The sequence below is a fragment of the Mesoplodon densirostris genome, chromosome 1 (assembly GCF_025265405.1).
Source record: "Mesoplodon densirostris isolate mMesDen1 chromosome 1, mMesDen1 primary haplotype, whole genome shotgun sequence".
NCBI classification, from domain to species: Eukaryota; Metazoa; Chordata; class Mammalia; order Artiodactyla; family Ziphiidae; genus Mesoplodon; species Mesoplodon densirostris.
Window position 1 is genome coordinate 232622108 of NC_082661.1, and position 20166 is coordinate 232642273.

A 20166-nucleotide genomic window follows, 5' to 3' on the forward strand; every position below is an offset into this window, starting at 1 on the left:
CTCCCAGAGTCTGTCATTAGCCCCAACAAAGAACCCAGGTAGGCTCCAGTGTTGGGCTGCCTGAGGCCAAACAACCAACAGGGAGGGAGGGAACCCAGCCCCACCCATCAATAGTCAACTGGATTAAAGTGTTACTGAGCTCTGCCCACCAGAGCAACAGTCAGCTCTACCCACCACCAGTCCCTCCCATCAAACCTCTTAGATAGACTCATCTACCAGATGGTAGACAGCAGAAGCAAGAACTATAATCCTGCAGCCTGTGGAACAAAAACCACATTCACAGAAAGATAGACAAAATGAAAAGGCAGAGGGTTATACACCAGATGAAGGAACAAGATAAAACCCCAGGAAAACAACTAAATGAAGTGGACATAGGCAACCTTCCAGACAAAGAATTCAGAATAATGATAGTGAATATGATCCTGGACCTCGGAAAAAGAATGGAGGCAAAGACCAAGAAGGTGCAAGAAATGTTAACAAAGATCTAGAAGAATTAAAGAACAAACAAACAGAGATGAACAATACAATAACTGAAATGAAAACTACACTAGAAGGAATCAATAGCAGAAGAACTGAGGCAGAAGAACGGATAAGTGACCTGGAAGACAGAATGGTGGAATTCACTGCTGCAGAAAAGAATAAAGAAAAAAGAATTAAAAGAAATGAAGACAGCCTAAGAGACCTCTGGGACAACATTAAACACAACAACATCAGCATTATAGGGGTTCCAGAAGGAAAAGACAGAGAGAAACGACCAGAGAAAATATTTGAAGAGATTATAGTCAAAACTTTCCCTAACATGGGAAAGGAAATAGCCACCCAAGTCCAGGAAGCGCACTGAGTCCCATACAGGATAAACCCAAGGAGAAACACGCCGAGACACATAGTAATCAAATTGGCAAAAATTAAAGACAAAGAAAGCTTACTGAAAGCAGCAAGGGAAAAACAAAAAATAACATACAAGGGAACTCCCATAAGGTTAACAGCTGATTTCTCAGCAGAAACTCTACAGTCCAGAAGGGAGGGGCATGATATACTTAAAGTGATGAAAAGGAAGAACCTACAACCAAGATTACTCTACCTGGCAAGGATCTCCTTCAGATTCCATGGAGAAATCAAAAGCTTTACAGACAAGCAAAAGCTAAGAGAATTCAGCACCACCAAACCAGCTCTACAACAAAGGCTAAAGGAACTTCTCTAAGTGGGAAACACAAGAGAAGAAAAGGACCTACAAAAACAAACCCAAAACAATTAAGAAAATCGTCATAGGAACATACATATCAATAATTACCTTAAACGTGAATGGATTAAATGCTCCAACCAAAAGACAGGCTTGCTGAATGGATACAAAAACAAGATCCATATATACGCTGTCTACAAGAGACCCACTTCAGACCCAGGGACACATACAGACTGAAAGTGAGGGGATGGAAAAAGATATTCCATGCAAATGGAAATCAAAAGAAAGCTGGAGTAGCTATACTCATATCAGATAAAATAGACTTTCAATTAAAGAATGTTACAAGAGACAAGGAAGGACACCACATAATGATCAAGGGATCAATCCAAGAAGAAGATATAACAATTATAAATATATACGCACCCAACAGAGGAGCACCTCAATACATAAGGCAACTGCTAACAGCTATAAAAGAGGAACTCGACAGTAACACAATAATAGTGGGAGACTTTAACACCTCACTTACACCAATGGACAGATCATCCAAAATGAAAATAAATAAGGAAACAGAAGCTTTAAATGACACAATAGACCAGATAGATTTAATTGATATTTAAAGGACATTCCATCCAAAACAGCAGATTACACTTTCTTCTCAAGTGCGCATGGAACATTCTCCAGGATAGATCACATCTTGGATCACAAATCAAGTCTCAGTAAATTTAAGAAAATTGAAATCATATCAAGCATCTTTTCTGCCCACAACTCTATGAGATTAGAAATGAATTACAGGGAAAAAAACGTAAAAAACACAAACACATGGAGGCTCAACAATACGTTACTAAACAACCAAGAGATAACTGAAAAAATCAAAGAGGAAATCAAAAAGACAAAAGACAATGAAACCATAACGATCCAAAACCTATGGGATGCAGCAAAAGCAGTTCTAAGAGGGAAGTTTATAGCTATACAAACCTACATCAAGAAACAAGAAAAATCTCAAGTAAACAATCTAAACTTACATGTAAAGGAACTAGAGAAAGAAGAACAAACAAAACCCAAAGTTAGCAGAAGGAAAGAAATCATAAAGACCACAGCAGAAATAAATGAAATAGAAATAAAGAAAACAATGGCAAAGATCAATGAAACTAAAAGCTAGTCCTTTGAGAAGATAAACAAAATTCATAAACCATTAGCCACACTCATCAAGAAAAAGACAGAGAGGACTCAAATCAATAAAGTTAGAAATGAAAAAGGAGAAGTTACAACAGACACCACAGAAATACAAAGCATCCTAAGAGACTACTACAAGTAACTCTTTGCCAATAAAATGGACAACCTGGAAGAAACAGAGAAATTCTTAGAAAGGTATAACCTTCCAAGACTGAAGCAGGAAGAAACAGAAAATATGAACAGACCTATCACAAGTAATGAAATTGAAACTGTGATTAAAAGTCTTCCAACAAACAAAAGTCCAGGACCAGATGGCTTCACAGGTGAATTCTATCAAACATTTAGAGAACAGCTAATACCCATCCTTCTCAAACTATTCCATAAAATTGCAGAGGAAGGAACACTCCCAAACTTATTCTATGAGGCCACCATCACCCTGATACCAAAACCAGACAAAGATACTACAAAAAAAGACAATTACAGACCAATATCGCTGATGAATATAGATACAAAAATCCTCAACAAAATACTAGCAAACAGAATCCAACAACACATTAAAAGGATCATACACCATGATCAAGTGGGATTTATCCCAGGGATGCAAGGATTCTTCAATATATGCAAATCAATCAATGTGATACACCATATTAACAAATTGAAGAATTAAAAACCATATGATCATCTCAATAGATGCAGAAAAAGCTTTGACAAAATTCAACATCCATTTATGATAAAAACTCTCCAGAAAGTGGGCATAGAGGGAAACTACCTCAACATAATAAAGGCCATATACGACAAACCCACAGCAACCATCATTCTCAATGGTGAGAAACTGAAAGCATTTCCTCTAAGATCAGGAATGAGACAAAGATGTCCACTCTCACCACTATTATTCCACATTGTTTTGGAAGTCCTAGCCACGGCAATCAGAAAAGAAAAAGAAATAAAAGGAATACAAATTGGAAAAGAAGAAGTAAAACTGTCATTGTTTGCAGATGACATGATACTATACATAGAGAATCCTAAAAATGCCACCAGAAAACCACTAGAGCTAATCAATCAATTTGGTAAAGTTGCAGGATACAAAACTAATGCACAGAAATCTCTTGCATTCCTATACACTAATGATGAAAAATCTGAAAGAGAAATTATGGAAACACTCCCATTTACCATTGCAACAAAAAGAATAAAATACCTAGGAATAAACCTACCTAGGGAGACAAAAGACCTGTATGCAGAAAACTCTAAGACACTGATGAAAGAAATTAAAGAGGATACCAACAGATGGAGAGATATACCATGTTCTTGGATTGGAACAATCAATATTGTGAAAATGACTATACTACCCAAGGCAATCTACAGATTCAATGCAATCCCTATCAAATTACCAATGGCATTTTTTACGGAACTAGAACAAATCATCTTAAAATTTGTATGGAGACACAAAAGACCGCGAAAACCCATAGCAGTCTTGAAGGAAAAAGACGGAGCTGGATAAATCAGACTTCCTGACTTCAGACTATACTACAAAGCTACAGTAATCAAGCCAACATGGTACTGACACAAAAAAGAGAAATATAGATCAATGGAACAAGATAGAAAGCCCAGAGATAAACCCACGCACCTGTGGTCAACTAATCTATGACAAAGGAGGCAAAGATATACAATGGAGAAAAGAAAGTCTCTTCAATAAGTGGTGCTGGGAAAACTGGACAGGGACATGTAAAAGAATGAAATTAGAACACTCCCTAACACCATACACAAAAATAAACTCAAAATGGATTCGAGATCTAAATGTAATACCGGACACTATAAAACTCTTAGAGGAAAATATAGGAAGAACACTCTTTGACATAAATCATGGCAAGGTCTTTTTTGATCCACCTCCTAGAGTAATGGAAGTAAAAACAAAAATAAACAAATGGGACCTAATGAAACTTAAAAGCTTTTGCACAGCAAAGGAAACCATAAACAAGATGAAAAGACAACCCTCAGAATGGGAGAAAATATATGCAAATGAATCAACAGACAAAGGATTAATCTCAAAAATATATAAACAGCTCATGCAGCTCAATATTAAAGAAACAAACAACCCAATCCAAAAATGGGCAGAAGACGTAAATAGACATTTCTCCAAAGAAGACATACAGATGGCCAAGAAGCACATGAAAAACTGCTCAGCATCACTAATTATTAGAGAAATGCAAATCAAAACTACAATGAGCTATCACCTCACACCAGTCAGAATGGGTATCATCAGAAAATCTACAAACAACAAATGCTGAAGAGGGTGTGGAGAAAAGCAAACCCTCTTGCACTGTTGATGGGAATGTAAATTGATACAGCCACTATGGAGAACAGTATGGAGGTTCCTTAAAAACTAAAAATAGAATTATCATATGATACAGCATTCCCACTACTGGGCATATACCCAGAGAAAACCATAATTCAAAAAGACACATGGGGCTTCCCTGGTGGCACAGTGGTTGAGAGTCCGCCTGCCGATGCAGGGGACATAGGTTCGTGCTCTGGTCTGGGAAGATCCCACGTGCCGCGGAGCGGCTGGGCCCGTGAGCCATGGCCGCTGAGCCTGCGCGGCCGGAGCCTGTGCTCCGCAACGGGAGAGGCCACAACAGTGAGAGGCCCGCGTACAACAACAACAAAAAAGAAAAAAGAAGAAAGGACACATGCATCCCAGTGTTCACTGCAGCACTATTTACAATAGCCAAGTCATGGAAGCAACCTAAATGCCCATCAACAGATGAATGGATAAAGAAGTGGTGGTACATATATACAATGGAATATTACTCGCCATAAAAAGGAACAAAATTGAGTCATTTGTTGAGACGTGGATGGATCTAGAGACTGTCATGCAGAGTGAAGTAAGTCAGAAAGAGAAAAACAAATATCATATATTAACACATGTTTGTGGAACCTAGAAAAATGGTACAGATGAATTGGTTTGCAGGGCAGAAGTTGAGACACAGATGCAGAGAACAAACGTATGGACACCAAGGGGGGAAAACCGCAGTGGGGTGGGGATGGTGGCGTGATGAATTGGGCAATTGGGATTGACATGTATACACTGATGTGTATAAAATTGATGACTAATAAGAACCTGCAGCATAAAAAAACAAACAACAACAAAAAACTAATATTAAACTTCCTTTAGGTCATTTGTATGGAAATATGTTAATATAAATGTTTCAGACATTACATGAAATTTCTAAAAATCTTATATGTTCTGGTATAATGTTATAAGTCATAATTCTAGTTATTACTTTAAAATGTATATCTCAGAAATAAGTAAATTTCCTTGTCAATTGCATTAATATGAACTTTCATCAAATCTTTAAAAAAAAAACCTACATAATTTGCCTTACAAGCACTGTACCATCTGCCTTCTGCTCATTTCTGCCAATGCTTCATTTCCCCTTGAACTCTAGCTTCAGCTTCAGTAAACTTCTTCCCATTCTGGAAGGCACCATGGTCCTCTGGCCTTGGAGTCTGCACACACACTTCTCTCTGCCTAAACACTCTTACTAGTATCCCCACCCTTTTTGCCTAACTCCTTCTCAAACATCTTTCTCTGTCTCTCTTTTTCATAAATATATACGGAATATGTCAAGGTCTGATAGAACTCATGTTGCCTCAAGACTCTTCTGTCTCAAAACATCTCCCTTACTAGGACATTTTTGTGAAGATGCAAATATAAATTTTAAGGGAACTGACAAATAATTATTTGCATGTAATGAACTTAGTGAAGTTAATAATATGGTTTGCTTTGTGAATATGCCAAGCAGAGAACAGAGCCCCAAGGTAACAAATGAAGGCCTGGATGGAGAACGCCCTTAGAGGCCCTGCTCATCTATATTAGTGCTACCAAACAGGGGGCCGCGATTGGTACTTGTCTGTGAACTCTTTGTTAAAGGGGGATAAGGAGATAGAACTTGCACTAGAAAGTAAATCAATACACTGCTTCCTTCACTGAGAAAGTCTCACCACGCCCCTGCAATAAAAAAGTTAGCTGAATTAAACATGTGTTGAGTGACTTTGCATAGCACTGCTTACAGCACAATCTGAAAGTCTTAGAAAAAGAACTGAACATAATAAAAAGGATCATAAAAGTAAGGAGAAGCTCACTAAATAAAAACTTTGTGTCTGTCAATTCTATTTAAGGTCAAGCCTTAAATTATATCCATAACTGTATCCTTCGTTTTCCCTTACCTCTGGCATAGTAGACCTAGCTATGATGCTGACAAGGTAAAGGAGGAAAAGTCTCTTAATTCAGAAAACATGCATAAGACATTAACATTCTTTTACAATGAAGGGGTTGCACTAGATCAGGTGTTTTCAACTGAAGGTGATTTTGCCCCCCATGTAGCATCTGGCAAAAACCAAGAAATTTTGATTCTCACAGCTGGGACCCAGCAGGGTTGGGGTGGGGGAGGGATATACTACTGGCATTTAGTGGATAGAGACTAGGGATACTGGTAAACATCCTATGATGCACACAACTACCCACCCCGCTCCAACAAACAAAATCCAGTCCAAAAAATTCCAACAGTGCTGAGGCTGTGAAACCCTGCACTGGATAATCTCTAAAGTCCCTTTCATCTCTAACATTCTCTGATTCTTTATTTTGATGTTCAGAAGAATTGTATTCATTTTAGTGATCTAATGACAAGTGGGCAAAAGTAACTTCTTCAGCTAATATCAATTTCTATAGTGAAATATATTTAGGCTATAAAAAAATAGGGTAACAGGGCTTCCCTGGTGGCGCAGTGGTTGAGAATCTGCCTGCTAATGCAGGGGACGTGGGTTCGAGCCCTGGTCTGGGAGGATCCCACATGCCACGGAGCAACTGGGCCCGTGAGCCACAACTACTGAGCCTGCGTGTCTGGAGCTTGTGCTCCGCAACGAGAGAGGCCGCAATAGTGAGAGGCCCGCGCACCGCAATGAAGAGTGGCCCCCACTTGCCACAACTAGAAAGAGCCCTTGCACAGAAATGAAGACCCAACACAGCAAAAAAAAAAAAAAAGTAATTAATTAATAAACTCCTACCCCCAACATCTTTAAAAAAAAAAAATAGGGTAACATAATTTCAGTATAAATTCAAAAACTGAAACGATTACAATGCCCAACAAACTTCCATAATGTTGATAATCTATCTGATTGAATAAAAAAATTAACAGGAGAAAAAAAGCCAGAAACTTCTGCCTAAAATGACTTATTTTTCTCTATCAGCTATTTGTCTAATCCAGTTGTATAAAAAGCAGAAAAACATTCAAGAAATAGGTTAAGTCACCACCTCTGTCCCGGTCTAACACAGAACCTTAAGCAGGGTTCTATATTCTGGGCTTTTGGTTTTTGTTTGTTTGTTTTTACAGAGATACCACCTGAAGGCTACAACCAAGAATGGCACGAAAATATGAAGGTTTATCGTATTTCTTGAGGTCTTTAAACTTTTCTACAGTTAAAAAAAATGCTACCATGAAAACAGTTTTACTCTAATATTCTATATGAGTATTCTGCAAATTCTTTAAGTCGAATGACTATTCCTTTTAGATACATTTTATATTGTACTGCAAATTTTTTTGTTAAAGTACTAACTCAAAAGAATATATATCTTATTGCAAATAAAAATTATTTCCGGATAATTTCTAATGCTTGGTTGCTTAAAGATATCACTGTGACTAAGATTCACCAGGGCCACTATGCTTTGGTGAAAGAAAAGACCAAAGATTCTCACAAAGGATGTCAGTCATGCCCCTGGAATTATACCCTTCTATTTCATCTGTTCCAACTTTCTCAGCTGGCACGTGCATACTTGAAAAGAAAAAAAGAAAACCTCAAGTTCCCAGGATGGTCTTTTGTCTTCAGTCCTTTTTGCAGAAAGAAGTGATCTTGTCTCTGCATCTCCCACTATAGTTTTGTTGAGTGGTTGCAAAAGCACTTATCCCCAAGTACTTGGATATGGCTCTTAATCTAAATCATTAGATCTTTTATGTTCAGAGCCATAAACAAATAGGGTTTTGTAAGCCTTATATAAATATTAATGACTACATGCTAAGCATCAGAGGCAAAATGGGCAATCAGGATTTTTATTTAAATTTAAAGATGCAGGATAGAAATGTCAAGCCAATAGGCGGAAACTGCAGACTCGATCTCAAAAGGAAATATGGATAACTGAAAAAGTAACAGGGAAGTTTCCAAGTGTATCAGAACGAGTAATGAAACCCAAATAAAACAATAATGGTATACTTACAGAACAAGTAAACTTGTTTTGACCTATTAGTAAAATGTAGTATTTAAGGGCAAAGTCTCTGATGTCCTAGCTCTGCCTATGACATCCGTAACTTTATACATTTTGATTTCCTTGTTGGTAAAACAGGACTTTAAAAATACTTAGCTTCATAGAGTTAGTATGAGTATTAAATGAATCTGCATGTTCATATGTTTGCCCAGTGCCTGACATGGAGCATGCACTTAATGTCCATTGACTATTATTCAGAAAAATGATATAGAAATACTCAAAGGTCTAGACCAATGGTTGTCAAACTACAGCCTGGTCCACAAGCCAAATCCAGCTAGCCACCTGTTTGTTTGTTTGTTTGTTTGTTTGTCTTTTTGCGGTACGCGGGCCTCTCACTGCTGTGGCCTCTCCCGCTGCGGAGCACAGGCTCCGAACGCGCAGGCTCAGCGGCCATGGCTCACGGGCCCAGCCACCCCGCGGCACGCGGGATCCTCCCGGATCGGGGCACGAACCCGTGTCCCCTACATCGGCAGGCGGGCTCCCAACCACTGCGCCACCAGGGAAGCCCACCACCTGTTTTTATAAATGGTTTTCTTGGAACACAGCCATGCCCCATTTATTTATGCATTGTCTAAGGCTGTTTTTGCCCTTCAACAGCAAAGTTGAGCCTTTGTCACATAGACCATATGGCCTGCAAAGCCTAAAATATTTACTATCTAGACCTTTAGTGTTTCTAAGGATCTGTTGCCCTGAAAAAACAAAAGACAATAAACATGCATCAAGAAGCAGAACACAAGTCCCCTCTGCTTTCACATGCCCAAAAGTTTTCGGGAAGTTCTTCTCCTAAAGGGTTTTGATTTGAAAGGGGCGGGGGGGGAATGAGACTGGTGAAAGAGAGAGAACTAGCACATCCTATAGGGATGAAAGGAAAAAAAGCCTTTCTTCAAATACTGGGTTCTTGCCACTGAAAGCCACTGTCATGGTTGTTGTCTCTTTTAGGGGGTTAAAATAAGACCATTTTGAAAGTGTTCTTGAGAGACTATACAAAGTTCTGATTAAGAGCACAAACACTGGAGCTAGGCTTCTTGGGTTCAAATCCTGGCTCTACCATTAACTAGCTAGCTTGGAAAATTAATTAATCTCTCTGTAGTCAAGGATCAAACAAATAAGTAAAAGCACCTCCTACTTAACATCAGTAGTCCACTCCTAAAAACTGAATGTTGTATGCTCACCAGACTGCAGTATTTTTAAATAAGAAAATCCCTTATGTGTGTGTGCCCCACCTCACACACCCCACCCACTACTTACACACATCTACAAGACCACTACATCCTGACTCCACAATAACTCGTTACATACAACACTAACCCTTCCTATGTGTGTGCCAGTCCTGGCTGGGGCTTTCAGCACAATGCTGTCACCTTCCAAAAAAAAAAAAAAAAAAAAACCTAACGCAGTAAAACTGTGCCTATTTATAATTGTAAAGTATCATTTTAAGATTTAGATGTTCAAAATATCTCTTTCTCATCACTAAACATCATTAACACGTTTATTTAAAACAGCTGCTTTATATGAAGTAACATCTTTTCCATTCAGTTGCTTTTCTCGGTTGCTCTGCTATGTCACTACTTTCTTCAACACTTTCTCCTTGTTCAGGTTTAGGCAAAACAAGGCCTCAATACAAAAGGCAGAGTGGAAACATGTTCAGAACCAGTGCACAACGACAGAGAGAGGCTGGCACTGAGCAGGAGCCCGTGAGGCCCACCCTGGAGCCCACAGCATTTAAGACGCCCAACATCTTGGCTTTGTGAGAAGTCGGCTCGCAGTTCTGACTCTCCACCCTTCTGCAATAACTCCAGGCTTTTTCTACACATCGCGGTTTTTTTACCCGTATGGAGCTTGGTGAACGTAAATATAAATTTTTCCCACATAAACGCTGCCTGAGAGATATGTACACTACGAAGTCTGAGTATGAAAAACCAAAATATAAGCTGCCAACCGCACCCCTGCAACCCTCCTCGGACCCCACCCCACGCCCGTTACTCACCAGTTTCCCGCCCTCACAGTCTCCTCGCCCGTCCCGCCTCCTCAGCTTCCGGGAGCCTTCACCTTCCGGTGGGGCCAAGCCCCGCCCCCAGCACGGCTCCTTCCGCCCGCGTCCTTCCCAGCCCGACTTTTCAGCCCTGCAGCCGCGTGGGCCGCTCGCGGAGCGATATGGGGTCAGAGCTTCCTAGGCCTTAACCCTCCACCCCCGGCGCAGGCTTCCAGGGCTTGACAACGCCTGAGGACACTGCCTCCTGTTTGCAGGAGCTTTGTCAAGCCCCGGAATGGTGTCTCTCAAAGGCAAAGAGGCCTTCCGCTGCTTTCGAAGGGGGACACAGCTACAGATCACAGCAATCGCCGTTGCCAGACCTCAGATGTAGCTGTAGTTCACCAAGATGATGGACAGAGAGCTTCACAAACTTCAGAGGTAGCCTGGTCAGCTCGAAAGTCTGTGTAGGCCTGCGGCCTGTTAATCTGATAGCCCAGGACTACTAGAAAATGGATGCGAAGAATTTGGTAACGGCTGGAAATAGGAACCACAGATCTATGCGTCACCTCAATGTCAGAACTCCACCTCTGGGTTCCCCCTTTTGCCTACACACTGGAGGACAGCTTCCCCACTCTGAACTCCCACGGGCACCCCTTGGGGTCATGCCTAAAGAGATGACCAAAGAAACTGTTGCAAGTAACAGACCGGTGCTTTCTAGTTCTGTGATGCTCTGTTCTCCGCCTCACTGACCAACTCTTCCATGACTAAGGAGTTGGGAGCCCAGGAGAAGCCAGACACCCTTTCTCATTGCTCTAGGTACCCCAGGTTCCAACTTTTCAGGGCATGTTCTCAATCCCACCTCACACAGCCCACCTGCTACAAACACACCTCTGCACAATCACTATGTCCTGACTCCACAAGAACCAGTTCCATAGGACACTAACCCTTCCTATGTGAGTGTCAGTCTTAGCTGGGGCTTTCTGCAGGATGCTGACTCCTGAAAATGAGTTTTTAAAAGTTCGGAATACAGAATTAGATTTGCATATTAAAAGCTTATTTATTTATTTGTCAGACTTCTGGGGGCTACCATGATCTATGCCATCTGTTATTGGTCTAGGGTTAAAACAGAAATGAGAGAAAAATCTGTCAGAAAATAATGGAGTCAGACCTGCAATGTTGCAGAGTTGGTGGGAGGGCAGGGGGGGCGGAGGGGAGTATGCTCTCTAGGTTTGGTGGCATTCAGGAGCTTCAGCAAAGGAAAACAGCATGGTGCAGGCAGCTGGAAAACCCTGGGCCATTAGTTTAGGTCCTCTCACTCTCCAGTCTCTCCTCTTGTGAGACCCTGAGCCTCATCTCCATGGGGAATTGATATCACTTTCCTCGTCACTCCCTGCCACTCTTCCCCCTGCCATTGCCATTGCCCTCCTATTCCCACATCAATAAACTCAGTCCCAGAACCTGATTAAGTGTTAGCCCTGCAGGGGTTAGGGTTGGGACGTCCTAAGTCTCCCTAAATGCCAGGTGCCCACTTGTAGAAGGAAGAAAATATCAGTGGAAAAGGCTGAGAATTCACCTCACATTCTCTTTGCCACGATGTTTACCTTTTGCCATTTTTTGAGAACATTCCCAAACAGGACATAAAAGGTGACATGAAACAAAAATTTCTTTTCGTTCACAAAGATCATTTTTCATGAAATATTTATGGTACTTAAAATTTCAGTTTAGCACAAAATGACTTTTGCTCTAACTATGAAAATAAATGCTTAATCCAAATTTTCTTTGTTCATGGCACCCTTAGCATTCCAGTAATCTTTTTATAGCACCTATAGGTCAAATGAAATACCTAACAGTTTTGTTTATTAAGTAGTTAGGTCTATTCAACTTAATAGGGATTTATACACTAAGAAAATAGTAGTCTTTGACAAAATAAAAAACACGAATGGAAAGAAAATATTTTTATTTTACTCTTAAATAGCAACAAATTACTTACTATTGGGATGTGTGAGCTTTGGGGCACAGAAGATTCTCCAGTCTTAGAATCAGATTGCACACCACCACCTTCCTTTCCTGATCCATATGATTTTTACTTGTTATTTTTTTTCTCAAAGGAACCACCAAAAACACAGCTCTGCAAAGGTATGGTGTCACCAAAAGAAATGTAGCGCTCTCTCATATATTGAAACTGTGAGCTACCTCAGGCTAATAGTCTGTATGATTTCTGACAGATGACAGGTATCACTGTGTTTCTTTGAATATTGTAACTATCCTTCAGTAACCTTGTGGGTTCATTCCAGTACTTCAGGGTGTCTCAGTACACAGTGTGAGAACCATGGATTTAAACTCTATCAAATGAGGCATAATTACATGACACTGTGAACAAATTTATCCAACAGGAGAGTGTGTGTGATGAGAGTTTGCAGTTATATTTATGTTTACAACTATGGGTGCCACGTTGGTTACAGGAACAATTCTTACACCCTCACAGTAAGTTGATGCTCTCAGGGTTAAATGTCCATCACACCTTTTATAGATCTAAGATGTTTTAACTCCTCTAGGTAGGCACATTTTCTAGATCCCAGGTTTCATTTTCTAACTCAGTTTACTTAAGGAAAAGAATATCATGGAAAGATATTATTAATTACTAAATGTAGGATTATTCCTTGCCCGTAACTAGGGTGTGGGATTGTTTTGTCATGTGTGCCAATCAATCTGAATTATCAAGTTAAAATAATGCTATGATGTCAAAAGCTGATTTTAGAATTCTACTGCAGCTTATTTTGAAGAGAACCATGAAAGCAGAATAAATATATGGACATTTTTACTAATTCTGAATTTTATACATCCCTGATTCATGTGCACTTATGTGAGTTTGAATGTCTTGTACATAAAAAGGAAAGACCATATTTATTTTAAACTATAACTCAGAGGATATCATGCCATAGCTCTTCACACTGTCATCACTCACATACTAAAAAAAAAATATTACTCCTTTTCAGAGACACCAAGTATATTTAAATTAAACGTGTTTACATTATGATGGGACCGTGTGCAGCAAATACAAAGCTAAGTCATAAGTAATTCAGAAGGGTGTTAAGTTTCTTGTCTCTGAGTTGATCCAAACAATCACAGCTGCATTTTAATGAATAGGACTTTACACAAGTCTACTGAAAGGCTTGTATTTCTTCTCAATCCTCCAAATGATCTTTTGAAGCATTTGCGGTTGATATTGCAAACAGTTTTTTTATTTATCATTTCGCTTCAGGCTTGAACATGATTATTTTTCTGTTTATTCTCCAATATGACTCTAGCTCACTGGTACTGACTAATTCTTTGAACAGGTAAATAATCCAATTACATAATTTCCATTTTTCGATGTGTAGAAAGATGTGATAGGATTTAATTTGTCCTACTGTATGCAGTTATGAAACCTGACATCAGTAGAATCTATATTTGTAAGCATTTTCTAGAAGACAGACCAAGGAATAATTACTAATATGATCCTTTTCACTGTACCCTCTTTCAAGCCCTTTGAGATTTCTGTTCTGGGCTTTTATTTTTGCCTTCAGAGCTGGTGCATGTTCAACCTGCCTGCCTCACACTGTTCAGGAACTGGAGGGCTCTCACAGAGATTGTGCTATAAAAGAATGGAAACAGGAAACAGCTCATGCTATTTAGTTTCTAACATTTAAAATCAGAAGTGCAAAATGAAATTGGAAGATTCTCCAAGAACATCACCTTTCTTAAATAAAATGAAAAAAAAATTAACAACAACCAAAAAACAAGAGGTGTTCTGCCTGTGAAATACTCACCCAGGAGACTTTCTGTAAAGTTCTTAGACCAGTGTCCAGCATAGAGTAATTAGCACTAGGTAAGTGTGTATTGTTATCATTATCTTTCATTGTTATTGCTGGCTAATTTCTGCCTCCCTTCAATGCATGAAAGGCTGAGATGGCAAGAATTAAGAGGAATGGAAAATATCTCAGATTCTTTCACAACAGTATCTATGTTATACACATAGTGGTGGAAGGAAGATAGAGTAAGTCAAGAAAGAAAGTTGTTCCCTATATCCCTCCCTCTGAAAACCTCTTTATACTCCTTCATAAAGATCACTGCCGTTTCTAATAATTATTGTGGGAGAACACAATGGTTCAGCTGTTGATATACCTATGTACTTTTTCAAGGGTGGGACCTAAGAAACAGAGTCACCATCAATATGTTGCTCTTTATGGCTTTCATACCTAGCCCCCCAAGGAATAACATGAGATGGGAAACAGATCCATACCTTACCCTGTTTCTTCCCACAATCTCTTCACTTTCACCCCATCTAGAATATTCCATTCATTTCCCAAGGTCCTCTTCAGAGTAGGAATTTTCCTCTGTATTTGGTGGTAGCTCCTTTTCCTACAGGTGAAAAGTGCTTCACGTATCTTCAAAATCAAAAGACACTGGATAAGACTTGCAAAAATACACAGGCCAACTTTCCAGTATGAGATGCCAATGGTCCCATCTTCATCCCCTGAATCACTACCTCACTGTCCTCTCCTTTCCCATGGAGTCAGGAGTACTGCCCAGCAAATCTTACCTGGGTAAGGGCCTTCTTCTCTGGCTCTGATTCCTATCAACCCAAATCAGGAGTAGGCAATCAACAGGTGGCAATAATTATTTTAGTGACTTATCCTGATGTGTCTTATCTTGTTTGGGTCAGTGTCTTTATGGTGAGTGGTAATAGAAAAGTAGCATTCCACTGCTTTACTGGGCAGGCCCCAAATCTCAATGCTTTTGGTCCCCTTTAGCTGTTAGCAAAACACGTGTATAGGTGAGCAGTAATTTGCCTGTCCATATCACTATAAGAAACAGTAATGTCTAACCCAGTGGTTCTCAAAACTTTTGGTCTCTTTAAAATTATTGCATAGCCCAAAGACTTTTGTTTATGTGGGTAATATTTATTGATATTTATCTATGAAAAATTAAAACTGAGAATTTTTTAAAACAATAGAATACAAGCCTACATTCCATTAGTCACCACAGTAATGATATTATTACTGTACACTTATGAAGAAAAGTTACTGGGGGCTTTAGGAGTGCCCTCATACCTAAAGATATGACACATCCTCCATCAGGTAACAAAGGGTTGGTCTTTTTAGAAATCCTCAGGGCTAAATATGAACATTAAAGTCACTCTCTGTATCTCCATCTTCCTAATATATCTTGGATAATTATGGGGAAATTATGATGCTTAGAAAATTCTAGTAAGGATGCAAACTTAAAATCTTCCCTCATGAGTAGTTACTTCCCAGAAGCTTGAAGGCCACCTACAAAATCTCTCCAAATCCAGCTATATCTCAATTCACTGATACCATCAAGCCAGACATGATCTCTGAAACTCCTCATCCATATTCCACGTGCCAATTCTCTCACAAAGACACTGACAGTGTCCCAAGTTTAGGCCTTCTCCCAATATTTTCAGGACCTGCAGTAAAAGCATACCTGGAAACCCAAGTTTCATGGCCCACCACCCTTCTCTTTCCACTCACAGGTTTTCTTACAATGTACAGGACCTCACACACATCCATATGCACATCACAACCCACAAAGCCAACCTACAGAGTCTCCTAATAACTTCCAACCTTTGAGATATCAGATTAATTCTGGGATTTTTGTGGAAGAGAAGAGAATGCCACCTTGTTCAGTTCTGTGTCACATTTTTCCACCTGCATCCCCAGACAGCTCTGTTTATGCTACAAACCTCAAGAAAAAGTCTCTCTTGTAGAGTTCTGAAAATTTCTGAACCTCTCTTCCCTGACTATAAAGCCCAAACCCAATGAAATAGGGGCAAACATCATACCACATGCGTCACCCGTTCATTTCAACCCCTCATGTCTCATATAAAACAAAATCTGAAAAAATAAATGTGCATTCGTGTGAATGACTGTAAATAGATATAAAGTTTAAAGAGTGAGGTAAATAAAGGACCTGTGCCTAGTTACGAAGGTATTACAGAGCGCGATCTGAAGCCTGGTTTTGGATAAATGAAACCAACATAATATATAATAGCGACAAATTAAAAGCCCTTTGTGTTCAAGTGTTTTAGGCTTGAAGGAGTAAGACAAATGTCCAGATGTGAAGAGATCACCGACCAAATAGCCCCTAGAGCTTTATATGCAAAGTCTACCACTTCTACTTCTATTAGTGTTCTTGTCACCATAGATTCCAGGGATATACGTGTCACCTGCAAGTGCTCTGGCCCACACGAGGACAAAACCTTCAGAAGTACATGCCGAGGCAAGGTTAGATATTCTAGAGACTTACTGGGGGAAACACTGGTGGAGGAAAAACTGCTGAGAGACTTGCAGGAGGCTAAGAGCGCCTCAGATATCAATGTAGTTCTGACTGCGGTAAAGGACAGCAGGAAGAAAGTGAGGAATTACCCAACCTCAGGTCACATCCTCTCACTCCCCCTCCCCATGCACAGAATATTAGGGGAGCCTGACCATTTTTTGTTCAGTCTTGTCTCTGTAAATGGATTATCTCATATCCATACCCTGACATTCATTTTCTCCTCTGGAACCTTCACTCTTGGTCATTTTTCTAACTCCTGGCTAGGATTTGGAGAAGCCTGCAGAGACTTCACTGCAGCAGGGGGAGGGGAAACCAGGGTGTTTTCAATACAGTAACACAGAATGAGATGAATAAATGTGTTTCCAACCACAAAATGATATACAACTTACTAATACCAATTTAAATCACTTTTACATGGATCTCTGATTTAGATGGTCCAAGACTCCAATCTCCTTCCCTTCATTCCAATAACAAAAAGAGTTAATTAGAAGAAAATATAAGAAAGTGCCCTAAGCCCCCTTTACACTAGACTGAATGCTCTATATGGGGTGATCACTGATGGCTAGTACATTGGAATCAATATAGTAATTAAAACTTAGAGCCATTTCATATAATGTGTGTCAGGGTGAGAACAATCATCAGCAATGAACCACCAGTTCTGAATCAGAGAAAACCAAATTATAACACTGCTTAGTTTTTAGGGCTTTGACTAGGGCCAGAGTCATTTATGGTGAGATGACAAATAAGTTACAGCAGCTGGTCACCTTTTAACAGGTTGGCAGCTCTAGTTATTAGAAAAGTCAAGTCATCTTATAGAGAAGAGTACATAAATTCCAGAAAAATCCTGGACATAAACATCTTGGATCTACTTATTTTATATGAACTGGCAGAGCCCTTTAAAGGAAATTGGATTAAAATGATCATGAAGAAGTGGAAAATTTCTGTTAAGCCATACAATTTGCCGATTACCAAAAGTGAACATCAAAAAGATTACATCTCTCAACCGTGACCATGCAACAAAAATAAAAGAAAGATGAATAAACCACACATTTTTAAAAGCAACAAGACAATACAAACAAAACAAACAAAAAACCACTTTTTAAACCTGACCTTGGGTATAGTGAAGTTTACTAAACAAAGTGGAGAGAAACTCCAAAGCGAAAACTTGGTTCTGTAAAACAAGCTGTTTGGAAAACAGGTGCTCAATGCACTTTGCAGCAGAAAAAAGATTCTTGTATTTACTCCTGTGTTGAGACACAAAAGTTTTTTTGTCTGGATATAGTCATTGCTGTTTTTGTACTACTTTTAATATACAGACTTAATAAGAAATAATACCTACCAAATGTCTATCAACTAAATTTTTGCATTTTAAAAAATAATCAAAAGTCAATTTTCATGAACCAATTTTAAATTCCTAGAATATAAGCAGTGAGTCTCCTCAGATACTTATCATTTTTACCATTGTGTTATACAACCAATTCCTCAGGGAAAAAAATTAAACTATTTTCTTTCATTTTACTATTTTACTAAGGTTTATACTTACAAACTCTTGCATATTATATATTTTTCTCTAATATATTTGGTAAAGGTCTTTGTTTCTTTTTAGCCAATTCACATTAAACTATTTGAATAGTCACTTTTACTAATAACAAATTTTGGATATATATAAACAACTGCAGAACATAAATTCTGACCCTGGGGCAACCAGGTAGAGGTGGAGCTGCAATATTTTCTTAGCACTCCCTCATCAACCTTAAAGGATGATTTCTTCAGATAATTATATAACTAGGAAGAGTTGTTAATGAAAGACCCCAAATGTGTGCCCACATCTCTTAGTCACCTATTAAGCTCCTGGTTTATTTTCTTCTTCCTGATAAGATTAAGAATATCAGTGTCCATTTTGTATGGGTCTCAGATTGTCTAATACTGAAACTATGGGGCATAGGAAATAGACCTTGGGAAAATAATTTCCAAAATAATTAAACCCAAAGAAATGTTGAATCACCTCTTACCTTTCATAAGACTCCAAAAGTATTACATTAAAAATAAGAGTAGGTGGGCTTTCCTGGTGGCGCAGTGGTTGAGAGTCTGCCTGCCGATGCAGGGGACACGGGTTCATGCCCCGGTCTGGGAAGATCCCACACGCCGTGGAGCGGCTAGGCCCGTGAGCCACGGCCGCTGAGCCTGCGCGTCCGGAGCCTGTGCTCTGCAACGGGAGAGGCCACAACAGTGAGAGGCCCTCGTACCGCAAAAAAAAAAAAAAAAAAAAAAAGAGTAGAATAGATAGCTAGTGGGAAGCAGCCGCATAGCACAGGGAGATCAGCTCGGTGCTTTGTGACCACCTAGAGGGGTGGGATAGGGAGGGTGGGAGGGAGGGAGATGCGAGGGGGAAGGGATATGGGAACATATGTGTGTGTGTGACTGATTCACTTTGTTATGAAGCAGAAACTAGCACACCATTGTAAAGCAATTATAAAAAAAATGATACTACAAAGCCTAAAAAGAGTTTGCAACACAGAGCACAAGAACAAAAAAAACTCAAGTATTGTTCAGGCAGACTTCAGAACCAGAATTAATCCATAGGTTAGGTCATAGTGAGAAGAGTCTCTGTTACTTACATGAGAGTCAGTGGGAACTGCGTGTGGCTCTGGGAGACCTGTTTATTTACAACAGGAAAAAATGTTAAAGCCTGTAAGTGAGACTAAAGGAGGCAAAGTACAACTCTCCAAGGTAAACAGGAGTGGAAAGAGATATATGGACTGGAGATCAGAGCAGCATCCCCAATCCTCAAAGGAGAAAATGATGTCATGCAAAATAACGGGCTGGTGTATGGTGTGGGGTCGAGGTAGAAGCCCAGTCCAAGGTGCAGTGTTGTGACCCAAGGGTCATTAAGGAAGTTTAGAGGACTTGCCTAGGTGCCCCAGATCTTGGGGTCTGGTAGACAACAAGACTTAATTCTTTAAAATTTCAGCTTTATTAAGGTACAATTGACAAATAAAATTGTAAAATATTTAAAGGGTGATTTGATACATGCAATAAGACTTAATTCTAAAATCTGATGGTGGTGCTGAAGCTGATCAGACACCTATTGGCCACATCAGGTCTGTATAGTAAGTAGGACAGCCTTGGGTCCCACTGATGAATACATCCACAGGGGTTGGAGAACAGAGGGCCAGGAGAAGCAAC